General features: G+C 36.4%; 1 protein-coding gene across 2 annotated transcripts in view; it reads right to left on the bottom strand.

Moving 5' to 3' along the window:
* Positions 1-13,056, bottom strand: part of LOC145295939 (protein strawberry notch homolog 1-like) — a 329,531-nt gene that overhangs the window by 108,481 nt on the left and 207,994 nt on the right. The gene's annotated exons all lie outside the window — the stretch shown is intronic.

The raw sequence follows: 13,056 nt of genomic DNA, 5'->3' as shown, positions 1-13,056 counted from the left end.
TGTTTGTCTGGTCATGTGTATGCCATGTCTTAGCCATGTGTGTAACATGTCTTATTTCTGTCTTTCTTGCTGTGATGCCACCTTGCACATAGCTCAGTTATTTATATACAGCTGCTGCTGCTGTCCAGGCTCTATTACATGAAGAGCATTTGCGATCAAAATTTTGCTGATTCTCTCACTTTTGATCTGGAGCAAGTGGTGTAATGGGGGAAATAGCTTGTTAATTTTATGAATTCTAAAACCAAACTTCTCTGCTTTCACTATTAATCCTTTTTCAAGTACAAATCCTAGGACTGAATTTCATACCAGATTTAAAATAGAAGACCTGTATCCAATATAAGGTTGCTGGAAAAAAAAAAAAAAAAAAAAAAATGAATGAATCTTTCTACTGCAGCAAAAGTTTAAACTTATGATGCAATATGTTAGCTTTACAAAACTCAGATACATCCTAAGTTTTCACAACAGGGGAGGTGCTGCTTAGAGCAGTAACATTCACCCTTTTTTATCCCATAGACCACAAGTAGTAGGGGAATGTTTCACAGAAGAAACCTTGTAGTCTCTCTCTAGGCTATTATTATTTTCATGAAAGGTGCTAGACCGACCTTTAATCTTTGGTTCCTTTCTATCAGATGTTCATAAGACCATATCTACTAAATGCACAGAATTCTCCTTTTTACATAAGAGTTTTCACAAAGCAGAGTTTCTTTCCAAAAATCTACCATCTATGGAACATGTTACCACAAAAATACTTCCCTATCAGTTACAACATAGTCATCTTTAAGTTTAATGTTATGTTGAAATTGAACTTAAGATACATTGTCATAAATAACCAAATTTTATTTATCATTTGCAATCCAAACAGTACCTTTCAACTGAGAATCTATTCATTTCATGAACCCTTATCTTGAGCAGCATTTAGCTTTGATAAGTACTGACTCATTAGTAACAGTTGCATTACACATTAAAGTTTTCTAATTTCATGCATGATTATATAAACATTCATTGGTTTCATTAATGAATTCACTAGAGGAATTGTAAAATGTAAACAAAGAATATTTAATTTTTTTTGTTTTTCCACAGAAATTTAGTCGCACATGTTTTTAAAGTATGCAAAAATAATTAAAATTTGAATGAAATTTAATGGTTGGATTTTAAATTTAAACTTTTTATGTGAGTTATCTAATTCAAATGCGCATGAAGCTTTTGAATATTTTTATTATCCAGTCGTAAGATATCAACAGTACATAACTACTAAAAGAATAACCAACTAAAAACAGATGGGCTCTACATTTTAATTCAATTGACCATCTTTGCCAGGTAGATCAAAACATGAAAAAAGCAAGATCTGACAAAAAGTAAAAATTCTAATGTGCAAAGTATCTGGAAAAAGAAACAGAAAAGCTTGTAAAATGTTCAATAATGCAAAAAAAAACAAAAAAAAAAAAACAAAAAAAAAAAACAAAAAACAAAAAAAAACTAAGATTATGTAGCAATCAATGAGTAGTACAATAATTCCAAGTACTTGACGAAACCCTAAGCAAAACTGAACAGACTGGTAAAGCATTTCAGGTTTTTGTCAAATTTGTTTACAACCAAATAATTGCAAAGGTTGAAATGATATCTATGCACAACAAATACAGAAGTTGAGACTGCATGATTGTGTCTGATAATAGCAATACACATGAAAAAATTGAAATAGCTTGAAATATTTCAATATTGGTATGCATAGAAAGAGCTTGATGAGCTAAGAAAGGATCTTTTTAAATTTTTTAAATCTGATTAAAATTAAGGAAGTTATGGCTATTTTTGTGCCTCACACGTTTGGATATTTTTCCCTCTTTAAGACCATATGCGTTTCGTCACATTTTTTACACTACTTTTTCAGTAAAAATGTCATATCTTTGTTAAAACACAAGACTAAAAAATGAAATTTACCATATAAGTGTATTTTTGTACAAGGAATCAGAATATGCAACTGAAAATCTCCCAAAGTTTATGGTTTCCAAATAATCTGCAGTAAATGTGCATAAATATGCAGCAATTCCTTAAAAATGCCATGTATCCATAAACAGAAACGAAGTTGGAGAACTCAAAGTTGAATTGTAATGTGCTTTATGTACAAAAAACTTAAATCTAAACATAAGACCATTTAAAAATGAATATATTGCAATATTTCTTTGGTATTATTGTAGATTAACACCTTCTGTTTAACCCCACTCAACTCCTTCTGACCACCCCTCCAAAATGTGATTCTACCTTTTTAGGAAATTATGTATAAAATGCCATGAAAAACTTTAATGAAAGATAAACAAATTATTTTAGAATTGAATGTAAAATAATTTCCTAATATAGGTCATTCTAGCATTTTAGGGCAGTTAACTGTTTTTTTTTTTTTTTTTTTTTTTTTTAAGATGATTATGTGTAGTTTTAAGAGGGTTTCTATGCAATGAGAATATGGGGAGGGTTGCCATTCGGACTTTGAATTAATTGTAGGGGCTAAGGAAAATTATGTGTGAACATACTGAAAACTTGACAGAGACAAAGCTAACAAAACCAATATTAGAGGGGGGAGCGGTTAGTTTCACAAAAATTTAATGTAAAATAATTCACCATTTCCTGGCCATTCTAGCATTTTAGGACAGTTAACCAATTTATTTTCATGTGTATTTTTCTTTAAGGAAGGATCTATTTTTTGTTTGTTTGTTTTAGATGCTTGTATGTGGCTTACAAAGGTATTTTATTTTTTTTTTTGGGGGGGGGGCTTGCCACTCGAACTTAGTGTTATTGTTAGGGTTAAAGAGTGTTTTAGGAATACGAACCGTTACTTCATTTTTGTTTTGTTGTCCTAACTGCAAAATGCCGTTTCCATTTCAAATAAATATTTTACAGAAAGATATATATATATATATATATATATATACATACATATGTGTGTGTGTGTGTGTGTGTGTGTATATTCGACAGGTAAATAAGTCAGAAAATGTTATATTTAGTTTTAATTTAATAAGAAACTGCGTTGCGAAATTTCAAAGAAAATTCCAAAATTTGTTGATTTCTATTTTCGAGGTTGAAGGTGTTAATTCCATAGGCCGTTTATACTACGCTGGAGCAGGTTGTAAAAATATCTTTCGCTTAATAAGTAGAAAAAAAAAATAACGAAATAAAAAGCTTCCTAATTGTAGTTTGATGTGTTTTCTTTTAAAATTTCAAGAATATTGATATAGATTTTGAGGGTTTGTATTACTATACACATAGATTCGAAAAAGTTGTCAAAAAACAAATATATAACAAATAAATGTTATCAAAAGCAAGTTGCTTTTTCTACATAACTGGATAATTTTTTAGTGTTTTTATTTAATGTAACATGTTTATTCAGCTTGAAAACAGTGTTTACCGATGTTTTGGAAAATTTAAAATGGCGCCCGACTCTTGAAACGGTAAGTTTGTGGAAAAGAGTTAAAAATAAAAAAGTAGACAAAATACTGCTAGAAACTCGCTCAATATATGTTACCGTGACATGTGACATAGGCTGACATATATTCGGTGAGTTTTTAACAGTATTTTGCATAGTTTTTTTTATTTTTAACTCCTTTTCTCAAACTTACCGTGTCAAAGAGAGTCGGGCCGGGCGCCATTTTTAATTTTCCAATACATCGGTAAACACTGTACGTTTTTCGAGCTGAATAAACATGTTACATTAAATAAAAACACTAGAAAATTATCCAGTTAGGTAGAAAAGTAACTTATCTTACCTTTGATAACATTTATTTGTTATATATTTGTTTTTTGACAACTTTTTCGAATCTATGTATAAACGAGATTTTGATACTTATTTTGATTTTGAAAAAAAAAAAACATTTGTGGCTGTTCGCAGTAAAACATTGTTTTAATTCGCTGTTCAAAACTAATTTAAAGAATAAAAGTGCATGCAATCTACAAAAGTTTATTTTGTTTTTTTAACCATGTTTTTAAATTTGACGAGAAATGTGAGAAATTGCAACAGATTCAATGAATGTCCGCGTATTCAATCACCGCGAGCGGATATTTTGTCAACACGGTTTTTTAACAAATAAGAAATAATATTTTTATTATGTTTGAAACAACTTTAATAGTTTATTTTGGAAGTATATTCCATAAATAAAATAAAAAATATTAATATATATATAATATAAATAAAAAACCCACTTTAAAAACAGAAATTACGATTTTTTTATATTTTATTCGCAGTTTTGTCTTAGGGGTGTCAAATTTGCAATGGCGATTTTCCCAAAGATTCTGACACTGCTACAGATTCATAATGCCGAATTCGTTGGGATTGTTATTATACATTCTGAAAACCGAATAGTTCTAAACTAATGTTATTCTGATAACAAAATAGCTCTAATTAAACATATAAGAACATTTATATTCATATTTTCATGTTTTTCTTAATTCGTTCTTGAATAAAAATTAAAGAATGCGTGTTGTTTATACACTGTGCTGTGCTATGGCTGATTCTACAGGCTGGAGCTGCTGCTGCTAGTACTTCATTTGACCAAATTCGAGAAATAGAAACAATTTTTCTTTCGGGTAGGTCCTTTTAAATTATCAATTACCGCGGTCCTACTCAACATAAAATAATACTTTTAATTGATAAAGATAGTAAAAAGATTGATTTACTTACTACTGGGTGTGCGAGGAATTTTTTTTTCAAAATGTTCGATACTCGTCATATTAAAGTCTTATTTTTAACACGACAAAAAAAGAAATGGTCAAAAATATTTCAGACACTTGACAGTATTAAGATTAACACGTCTACTGATTGGTTCCCAAATTTCATGACGAAATTCTTCATACAATCACGGTACGGACCTTTAGAAAACAGGGGGGGTCATTACAAAACCTTACCGAAAACGCCAGTTCATGACGTTCACATTTTTATCACTTTATTTGCTTAAAACTCTTAAAATATATAATGTACATTCATATTTATTAATTCATTTGAAAGTATATTCATTTCCGAACAAAACAGTAGTAATTTGAAGACTTGAAGTGCTTTGGTTTAAAAAATATGGCTATTTTAGTAGAACTACCTTGAAATCTGTGATTATCCAAAGCGTTTTTTTGTCCGTGTGTATTACTACTTTAATGTTATTTCCTCAAATAACGGCGCAAGTAAGAGATCTAATTTTTTGTATGAGTATTAAGTATACTACTATACAACTTTCCTGGGGCTAGGCGAGTTGATTTTTTAAAAAAAGTGAAAAATAGACCTACGCTAATGTACAATTCAAACGACTTCCATTTTAATTTCTATGGTGGCATGGGCATCTGATATCAAAACAAAGTATCCCAACCATTCAAGCTGCACACTCCAATATTTTAGAGATATTGAATTCCTAAAATTAATTATTAAACCTCAAATAATGGGCTTTTGCCCATTTTTATTTATAAATTCTTTGCAAATTTGCTAGTGAAATATATCTCACATGTATTAGATTTTAATATATAATAACAACAATAAAAAAAATTTCAAACAAACTGACATATCGTACTTGTTATCAATTTCTTTTATTTGTGTGATAGACAAAGAGGACCTACCTCAGAAACGGGTGAGAATCTCTCGGCAGCAGGCTGAAAGACAGTGAAAAAAAAGAAAAGAGGCCCAAGATGGCGGCTGTTGTCTTTTAAAGCTTCCGGTCACGCGTAGATCTCGTGTGGTATATGCAGATTGGGTGTGCCCAAAACATTATAAAAGGCGAGTCGCAAGACATGCGAATAGAGAATCGACGTGTATCTTGTGTTGTGAAGAACAAACTCTACTCGACTCAACTTGTGACTAACGAACCTCTGCTGGACGTTTTAGCCAAAAAGTTTTGTTGCTTTGCGTTAGACAAAGACTTCTGATACAAGCTATTTCGGCTGTATTCTAATCATGGCTCTAAGATAGTTTAACATCCGACTTATCCCCCGAGTTCAGTGGCGCAGCAACAGACGTTCCAATAGTAGAATGGCTAGAGGATGTAGAGTTGCCGTGTGAGGTAATTAAGGTGGAACGAGTACTGCCGCTGAAGGGTGCGGCTCGTGAGGCGTATCAGCAGCAATCGGAGGACCAACGGAGTGACCTCAAGGAAATCAAGTGTGCCCTTGTAAAGGCTTACGGGATGGATTCGTTTATGGCATTAGAATAGTTCACCACCCGCAGCCTTCGGCCAGGGGAGACCGTGGATGAGTTTTTGATGGATTTGCAGCGGCTAGGACGCCTGGTAGGTGAAATGCCACCAGAGTGTTGGATAACGGGAGCCTTCGTGAATGGATTGCCATGCCATGCAAAGGGACTTTTGCGAGCCTCAACCTGAATGGACAAGCTGTCATTGAAAGAGCTGCTTGAGAGGGCTCGTGCCATTCTGAGGAGGTCGTTGTTGCGGTGCAACCTCGAGAGGCCGCATGTGCACCTACACCACTGCCTACAGCAAGCGAGAACACCAGAAGTGTTAACTGCTTCAGATGCGGGGGCCCAAACCATTGAGCCCGTAATTGTCTTTCATCACGATCAACGACCCAGAAGCCTAGCAGACAGCGGTGTCACAAATGCAAAAACCAGGGATACCTGGCTCGCTCATGTCCGGGAAATAGGCTAGGGGAGGAAGTTACAGCACCAGTCTTCATCCCAGATTGTCATTAAACAAGGCTTACCTGTGAGCATACGCGTTAATAGGCGTGAGTGCCAGACGCTTGTGGACACGGGTTGTGCCCAGAGACTTGTGCACAAAGAATGTCGTGACAATTGTAAAACGACAAGAACTCCAGTGCTGACTGTAGGTGGGAGCTCGTTGTCCTCTTGTGAAGAAGGTGTCATCCACATAAGCATTGGTAGCGGGCATGAAGTAGCCGTGCAAGCTCTGATTATGGACAGGGAGCTACTTGGGTACGATTTACTGAGCAGCTGGGTGGAGTCGTAGTAAATGGAGCCAAAAACGTAACGTTCTCCCAACGCGAAGAGTGCGTTTGCATGGCACTCACCCTAGATAAGCCTGATTTTCGTGCTAAGTTCAATCAGTGCACAAAGTTCTAGACTGTGGCTTGGAAGTAGTCGGACGAACAACCGACAGAGAATTTGTTCAATAGAGTGGCAGAGTATAAGATTTCCCCCCGGAGCTCGCGTAGAGTATGATAGGGAACTACAGACATGGATGGCTGGTTCCTTATCCTGCGAAGACGGCTGGTTCCTTATCCTGCGAAGATGGCTGGTTCCTTATCCTGCGAAGACATTGGGGCCTCCAAAGTGTTTCATCCCACTAATGGCGGTTGTCCAGCCAAACAAACAAAAAGTGAGGCCGGTGCTTGATTCTAAAAGTGTAAGCCATTTTGAGTTTCAGAACAGTTTCAGATGGTTCGCTGTTACACACAAGTCCTGGGAGGTGACTTGTTTGTAGTAGACAGTTCCACAGAACAAAATATTCTTACCGTGTCAAAACCCGGGAAAGAACATGTGAAATTGCTCCAGAAAAGGTTTAATATTCATGAAGCAATTCTGGTTTCTGATTGGTTTGTAGCAGAACGTGAATTAATTTGATTCGTCAGTTCTTAGCAGCATCGTTTATAAATAGAATCGTCCGACTGTGTGGGATCATACCATGGGGTACTACTCCAAAATATTGCAACATCCTCCCTATTTTTTATTATGGGGAAGTCCCTTGTGTTTGTTCTGCTCAAAAATAAATATATATTTTTATATTTACTTAGACATAACAAAAATTAGAAATCATTTGGATCTTAGAATTTTAGCATTTAAAAAGACGCCATTTTTAATTGTGTTCAAATGTCAAAAAGGAAAATTACAATTTTTTTTTTTTTTTTTTTTTTTTTTTTCTAAGCAAAAAGTATTAGTAGGTTAAAGTGTTAATACAAATAAAATGGATACAGTTTAACGGCTTGTCCAGGACTTTTTTTTTTTTAAATATATAGAAATCTATATACTGAGCATTATCCCTAGGGTTTTCTGCTGATATTCATGCAAAAAAGTAATAGCCTTCTCATAAGTGGAACTTCGCTGGTCTGTATTTTTAATATATAGAAATCTATACAGGGCAGTGAAAGAAAAAAAAAATTATTCAGTCGAATTCACCAACAAGTTTTGAGAAAAAACGTTGTAGCTTTATTCGTGTCGCCGGTTTCGTAAATACATCAGCGATATTTTGTTCTGATGATATGTAATTCAAAATAATGGATTCCTTTTTTATCTCGTTTTCTACGAAATGGCATTTTATATCCATATGCCTAGATCTTTGGTTGATCACCGTGCTAAGACTATACTGGCTTGATTATCACAATTAATTACCACGGGGCTTGTAATCAATTCTGGCTCTAAAATAGTCTTCAGGATATTTTTAAGGTAGAGTGCTTCCTGGGTCGTGTGTGTGATCGCGATAAATTCTGCTTCACACATAGAGATACAATCTGTTGCTTTTTAGATTTCCATGAAATAATATGCCCATTTTCTGAGAGTCTGAAACAATATCCAGATACACTTTTGCGATCTTCTTCGTTTGCCCAGTCTGAATCCGAAAAACCTAATTTTAGGGGATTTCTTGATTTTCTAAATACTAACTTCTGTTTTTTAGTTCCTTTTAAATAACGTAGGACTTGTTTAGCTCTGTTTAAATCCTTCATTGTCGGTCGTGATAATTTTTGTGACAGTTTTGTTACTGTATAGCATATGTCGGGCCTGATTGCAGTCATCAAATATATAAGACTACCTATAATTTCGCGATATTGTGTGTCATTTATTATTTCAGATTCTGTGTGTATATTTTTATTAATATCATTTTCGACCGGTGCAGAGCGTTTCTTGCACTCTCCCATTCCAAATTTTAATAGTATTTTGTCGATGTACCTCGATTGAGTCATCGTAACAAGTCCTTTGCTTTGAGTAAATTCTATCCCCAGAAACCAGGATATTTTGCCAAGATCGGTCATTTTGAATCTTTTACTTAATTTGTTCTTAACATCAGTTAACATTATGTCACAATTTGATGCGATTAAAACATCCTCGACCCACAAAACCAAAATCAGTAGTTTATCGTCTTTGTGTTGGGTATATAAACAGAGGTCTACAGCGCATTGTCTAAATTGTTGTTTAATAATATAATCATGGAATACTGTGTTCCAACACTGAGCACTCTGCTTTAGACCATATAAGGACTTGTTAAGTCGCCACACGCTATTTTTATTTTTTATTATAAATCCCTCTGGAGGGGTAATATAAATTTCACAGTCTATTGGGGCATTCAAATAAGCATTTTTTACGTCCATTCGATGGATGTTTAGGTCATATTGTGATGCGACTTGCAGTAAAACTCTGATTGTCGTTAGGTTTGTGGTCGGCGAAAACGTAGAAAAGTATTCTTTACCGTAAATCTGAGAGCACCCCTCAGCAACAAATCTTGCTTTGTACTGTTCTACGCCTGATGCTGTACTCTTTTTTGTAAAGACCTATCTGGTAGAAATAACATGTTTATCTCTTGGGAGAGGCACTCCCGTATAGGTATCATTTTCGGTTAAGGCATCTATTTCTTTTTTTCATGGCAATTTTCCATTCATCACAATGTTCTGAATTAATTGCTTCGTTGAAGCTTTTTGGCGCATTTACCATTGAACAGCAATAGTCGATTTGATAATCCTTTATATTGTCGACCACAAAAAAAATATCGGGTCGTCTTCTATTTCTTTTGGGATATCTCTCGACTTTATCATTATCATCATGGACACTCGTCTCCGTCATTTTTATTGTTTTTGTTTGTTCTAATTATTTGAGGTAATATAATTCCATCCTCTTCATATGACGGGTTTTCGTCTTTACAATTAAACATGTCTGTGAACCTTACACACCGGATTCTTTTTATTTTATTTTTTTCGGGAAAAAATATTAAATTGGCTGGACTGTTTTTATCGTATCCAAGAAATATACCTCTGTCGGCTTTAATATTCAATTTACTCCTTTTCTCTATATATGCGAAGCAAGTTGAACCAAATATATGCATTCTGCTTAAATTTGTTTTTTTTAGCGCAGAAAGATTCATATGGAGTTTTAGATAGTGTTTTGTTAAAAGCACCGGTTGCGTATATAGGCCGCCGCCTATAAGTGCATACGTCCAGAGGTTTTTAGGGAGTTTTGATTCAATGAGCAGGCATCTTGCCATTTCAAAAAGTGTCCGCCACGCACGTTCAGCAGTCCCGTTTTGGTGTGGCGATCTAGGAGCTGATGTTTCATGCCTGATAGGATTTTTTTTTCTTTTTTTTTTTTTGTCTGGTATCTTGTTTTGATAGTTTGTCATTTTCCCTTGCGTACAGACGTCGCAGTTGAAGGTTTTTGATGTTTGTATTTGCATTCCATCAACTACAGTCGGCAACTTTTTCATATCAGGAATATTGCAGTGTCCAAGAATTTTATGCCATGTCTGTAGATCATGGCAGGCGGTTTTTGATGGGACTACGCTATTTAAATAATATAGTCTTCCATTTTCTTTAATGTCGAATACAGTTCTATTCGGGTATACCAGTTTTGTTTTATTGGGGCTAAAGTTTATATTTGCACCTTGTTTTGTGGCAGCTTGTACAGAAAATATATTTTGCTTAAATTTTGGGATTAGAAGAGCGTTTTCTAGAATACAGAAACACAATTCACCTTTATTGTTCTTTAGCGAGATTTTCGCATTGCCTCTTTTCAAAACGATATCATTGACTCGACTCCCGTCAGCTAGTTCTACAAAATGATTTTGTGGCTTAAAGTTGGGATCAAAATTGATAAAATCAGATTCCTTTGTAATCACATGTGCAGTGGCCCCACAATCGACAAGAAAATTATTATTGCTTGTTGACGCATCAAATGTACACGAAAATAAAAATGTTTGTTCGCTAACAGAGCTCTCTACATTTTTAATGTAGTCGCCATTTTGAGTCCTGTATCCACATTGGAAACTCTTGTGATTAGGTCAGTTCAGTGTATAAAGAAATAATTTTGGGTTTTCCTTTCGATAAATAATGCTCTCTCAATATGTTTAATGCTTTGTAGCCGTCGTCCAGGGCTTCTCTCATTACCAGTGATAGACTTCAGTCATCTAAACACTGTATTAATTCCGCAAAGACAGTTGCGTTCTTTTCAATGAAGTCGGAGTCGTTTCTGTTTTCAGGTTGTGTTTCTAGTACTTCGTGTAGCTTTTGGATTCGTAGATATCCCAGAAATTTAACTTGCCACAATTCGAATTTTGATTTGGATCCATCGAAATAAAGACGCACGCTGGGCCCATAACCTCTAAAAGTGTAAGCCATTTTGAGTTTCAGAACAGTTTCAGATGGTTCGCTGTCACACACAAGTCCTGGGAGGTGACTTGTTTGTAGTAGACAGTTCCATAGAACAAAATATTCTTACAGTGTCGAAACCCGGGAAAGAACATGTGAAATTGCTCGAGAAAAGATTTAATATTCATGAAGCAATTCTGGTTTCTGATTGGTTTGTAGCAGAACGTGAATTAATTTGATTCGTCAGTTCTTAGCAGCATCGTTTATAAATAGAATCGTCCGACTGTGTGGGATCATACCCCATTATTACTCCAAAATATTGCAACAATTATAGAGAGTTAAACAAACACTGGACCCCTTTACGGCCCGTGCAGACATGTGCGTGGATAAATTATGGGAATGGTGGCAAGCAGGGTCTAATGTGCGCGAGCTTGATCTTCGAAAGGCGTACCTTCCAGTGCATGAACACCAGTCACTATGGCTTATCAGACAGTTCTGTTTAAGGAGAAGAGATAGGGTTCGGACTCAACGTGGTGCCATCAATTATGCAAACGATTGTCGACACCATTCTGGCTCAGGATGAACGTATAAGGCATGCAACATCTGCATATATTGATGACGTGTATGTGAATGAAGAAATTGTATCTGCGACGCGTGTAGAAGAGCATCTCCGCAACTTTGGATTTCTCAGTAAGGAGCCGCCGAGACTACATTATGGCGCACGGGAGCTCAGTTTACAGGTCCGGGGAGAAAACGACTTCCTGCATTGGAAACAGAGAAATGAAGTCCCAGACATGCCCCACGATGTCACGCGAAGAAACATTTTCTTGGTGCGGAAAATTGGTTGGACACTTCCCTGTGGACGGCTGGCTTCGTGTTGCGGTGGCGTTCATAAAGAGGAGAGCGTCTGAAGTCAGCACTGGATGAGACAATGTGGTACACGATGCCACTCAATACAATGCTGAAGGAAGTCCTCATTAGAATGCGCAAGCAGGACCCTGCACGGGGCAGATGGTGCGTCGACAACCGGGATCTGAGTGTGTGGGTTGATGCAAGCTCTTTTGCCACGGGCGTATCAATGGGCCGTGATGGAAGATGCCTGCTAGTTACGCCAAGAACGGGACTCCCAACATATAAATCTGGCAGAGCTTGATGCCGTCATCAAGGGGATAAACTTGGCGATCCTCTGGAAGTTGACTACCCTGTGGCTGTTTACAGATTCTGCCTGCGTCCACAAGTGGATTTCGGACATCCTTACCGGGAGGGCCAGAATACGAACTAAAGCTACGAGCGAGACGCTCATCCGATGGCGACTCGATACCATTATGAGGATCAAAGAAGAATATGCGCTGTCAATGGAAATCTCCCTGGACAGATCCAGCCTGAACAAGGCCGATTGTTTAGCAAGAGTTCCCCGCAGATGGATTGACGCCACTAGAAGAACCATCGAACCCATACAACCGGCCTGCGCCGCATGTTCTGCTCAGTTTGATCGAATCAAGGAAGTTCACCATCAACGTGGACATCCTGGGATCCAGCGAACCTTGTATTTTGCTAAGTTGGATGACGCTGAAGTACGAAAAGCAGATGTTAAAAGAGTAGTTGAGAGCTGAGTGGCTTGCCAATCCATCGACTTGGCATCTGTTCGCTGGGAAAAAGGAAAACTGGACCTAAAGAGCCACTGAAGCCGGCTGACGATAGATGTTACTCACCACAACGGCGAGGATTACCTAACGCTTATTGACTGCGGCCCATCTAGGTTTGCGATATGCCGCA

The sequence above is a fragment of the Euprymna scolopes genome, chromosome 2 (assembly GCF_053919585.1).
Source record: "Euprymna scolopes isolate OS-2025 chromosome 2, ASM5391958v1, whole genome shotgun sequence".
Taxonomy (NCBI): Eukaryota; Metazoa; Mollusca; class Cephalopoda; order Sepiida; family Sepiolidae; genus Euprymna; species Euprymna scolopes.
Note: the sequence above shows the minus strand (reverse complement) of the source record. Positions and strands in the feature narration are given on the sequence as shown.